This window comes from Helianthus annuus, chromosome 8 (assembly GCF_002127325.2).
Source record: "Helianthus annuus cultivar XRQ/B chromosome 8, HanXRQr2.0-SUNRISE, whole genome shotgun sequence".
In the NCBI taxonomy this organism is placed as follows: Eukaryota; Viridiplantae; Streptophyta; class Magnoliopsida; order Asterales; family Asteraceae; genus Helianthus; species Helianthus annuus.
Window position 1 is genome coordinate 76811070 of NC_035440.2, and position 3595 is coordinate 76814664.

At 36.9% G+C, this 3595-nt stretch overlaps 1 pseudogene; it reads right to left on the reverse strand.

Moving 5' to 3' along the window:
• Positions 1-2163: 2163 nt before the first annotated feature.
• Positions 2164-2633, reverse strand: LOC110880511 (annotated as a pseudogene).
• Positions 2634-3595: the final 962 nt, after the last annotated feature.

A 3595-nucleotide genomic window follows, 5' to 3' on the forward strand; every position in this document is an offset into this window, starting at 1 on the left:
ATTTTTCTAGGGTTTTCATCATAACAAAACATACATTTAATGAACCAAAAATCACATATTTATGACAAGATTATCATGGCAAGAACAAAGAACATACACTTCATAGCCGAAATCTTATGTTTATCAACATCATTTTTGCAAGAAACAAAGAAGCATAGTGTAGTTGGCTATGAACACTTGTAAACTACCAATATCATGTCATTTTAGTCATGTTAACACATATCCACAAACTTTACAAAACAACCTAGTAATCATGCATAAACTACTAACCAAACATTTCTTAGTTCATACAACATACATACATCTTAAACACAAAAGAAAACACTAACCGGTTATGAAAAGAAGGAGCCGAAAACAAAGAGAAGAGAATGAGAGAAGATGAAGTGTCCGAGTGATCCGAGCTTGACCGAGTCCTTGTCCGAGATTCTTGCTTGAACCGAAAATTTGGAAGAGTTTGGATGTTGTTTTGGGGTTTTCTTAGTTGAGAGAAAGTAAGGAGTGTGTGTGTATGTTTTAGTAGCAAATGAGGGAAATGAGGAGATGGTGGGGATTATATATACAAGGGGTGTTTCGGGTTGGGCTTGGGGGTTTCGACCCAAACCGGTTACGGCCCAAAGGCCCACTCGAAACCGAGAGGCCCACTCGCAACCGCCCGGTTGCGAGTCATGGTCTCGGGTCGTGGTTTCGGCTCTCATAAATATATCTATACTACATACATACATCACATATCATGCACAAAATCACGTTTCCATTTAATAATATTTATATACACACAAAGTATTACAAGGTGATCGTTCGGAAAAACCTCGAGTGTCACATTATCCCCAAGTTTTAAGAACTTTCGTCCCGAAAGTTGAAGCAGCCACTGCCAAGCTAGCGTGTTTCAACGGGGTGTCACAACAAAGCTCGAGATAACAAGTCTAATGTCTAATTTCGCATGAAACACTAATTCCGCATGAAATGAAGTTCAAGTAATTCCGCACGGAATTACCTTGTAATTCAATACGGAATTGCAATTCCGCTTGAACGTTAATTCCGTGTGAACAGTTGGTGCGGAATTAGCTGCCTATAAATAGTGGCCATGTAATTTCGTTTGAATTAGTTGTGTATGTGTGTTTCCGGATCCGAAGTGCTGCCGAAGTGTTGTTACGCTGTAAAACTTTGTCAAGTTAATCAAAACGACATTTAAAGTGAATATCTAGCTGAATCCAGCTCAATATGTCTATTTCCGCCTTTCATATTAATTAGAACGCCTCTGATCGACTCGTTTCGGGTCTATGCACGATCCTACAATGATATAACAAAAACTCTACTAACTAAAGACGTTACATTACCATAACGTTAAGCATTACATTCCCGTAACGTGGCATTACTTTGTAGTAATGTGATACATGTTTTCTCCCCCTGTGTTTTATAAGCGTTTAAAAAGTAGGGGCCGTGGACTCACCTTTGGTTTGCTCGATTAGACTTAAGTGATTACGAGCAAGTGTGGTCAACCACGTCCTAGAGCGATGGAGATGAAGATCAAGAACCTGAAAAAGGTGAGTTTCCTTGCTTCTTCTTGAATTGTCTAGAGAGAGAGTAAAGAGAAAACTATGGAGGCTAGGGTTTGAGTTTGTGTGGAAGAGGATGAGGGGAAGGAGATAAGGATGTTTAAATAGTTAGGGTTTTGAGTGGGTGGGTTAGATGGGTTGACTAGTGGGTGTATACTGCATGTAAGAAGCCGTTTCACGTCTTGTGTTTCGCTTATAATTGCTCGTATAATTATAAAGTGACTATACCAAATAGTTATTTATTATTCCGATTAAAACGAATATATGGAATATGTATGTTATATATAGTGGGAATGGCCGCGCGTTGCTGCGGGTAGTTATGTTTTTTTGGTGCACATTGCGTGGTGTGTTTCACGTAATCTATTTTTCACACAAATTTGCTAAGACAACTAATATATTAATTCACAAAGAGCAATTAACTATAAAACAAAGAATTAACAAAAAAAAACATTATAAAAGATGGTTGTCATCCTTTTGTCCATAAAATAGATGCAATGTCACACAACATAGCTATAGCTTGGTTAAATCTTCAACTATTGGAAAACAATCTAACACACCCATCAAAATTGACACTTGAGGGTAAAATCAATGTTATGGAATACTTGCAAGGATTACTAAATGGATAGTAAAATTGCGAGTACAACCCTCAATGTTCCTTCCTCGTCCTCGTCTTCACAATCACCCGACTCCAGACCAACTTCTTCATAATCTTTCTCTAGTGCGGCCAAATCCTCACGAGCTTCAGAGAAGTCACCTTCTTTCATCCCCTCACCCACATACCAGTGAACAAAAGCCCTCTTGGCATACATATGGTCAAACTTATGATCAATGCAGGAGAACCCCTTAGCAACACTTGTGGAGTTTAAATTTGAAATTATGCACACCTTAGCAAGAACACCACCAGGAACCGCAGTTGGGTGACTGGTAGTTAATACCACATTTAAATCCAGTTGGGCACCAGTCCACAAACTGAAGGGTGTATTTAGTCTTGATAGTGCCAGTTGCATTCACGTCCCTTGTAAAAAACAACATGTTTTGAACTGTGTGCAATTTTATCAAAACCATTCTGGCCCGAGCCATAATGAACATTTTTTATGCGACTTGTGACCCAAACCCGTTTTGACCCATTACCCTCTTATTTTGCTAGATATACATATACCCAATCCTATTATGTTATATTGAACAGTATTGCATCAAAGATAGTTTGGTCATCTTTATTATTCTCAAAAGTTTGGTTCAGATTTAGGTGTGGACCCTATTTCTAAACTATAATCAATATACATCAAAACAAATAATTAAGATTATTATTACCATTATTATGATTGGTAGCTAAAAAATTTATACCTTGAAGTTACCCAGATCCATTCTGCTCAAATTAAATAAGATTTGAGGACATATATAGGTTTCTTTATTGTATTGAGCATATCATATTAATCGAAATGTCGCGCTCCGGTCAAAGATAATATTTATAAGCCCAAATTACCCTTAACAATGTGTTAGTGGTAGTAAGGGGTCGAACCACGGAGAGTATGTGGTTTGTGTGTGGATTCGATTGAATTATTAAAAGTGTCACGATTATGAAGCTTACTAGAATAATTTTTGTGTTTTTGTTTAATTGAAGGATATGATTTTAAACTAGATGAATTGATGAAAATGATGAACAACTACTAATTAACAATTGCAAGAAAATTGGTTACTAGAACAATAATAATAAAAAGGAATCACGCCCGGTTTCGGTAATTATTAATCTAGGCTTTCTACAAGTTTTAGTTTCAACTCAAATGCATTCGATTAACGGATTTAGTGTACCGTGACTTAGGTGCTACTAGCTATCAACGTCCCGAAGAACGGACAAAAAGACACTTTGTAATCAACACAAGTAAATCCTAACAACGACAACGTACAATTACATATCACCGTTTCGCAAAGTCATAACTTTTAACATCGTTCGACAATTCACGAATTCGTAACAAATGTAATACTATTGTCAAAAGTTTCAAAAACCAAATACAAATTGTCACTAAGATGAAACACGAACAAAT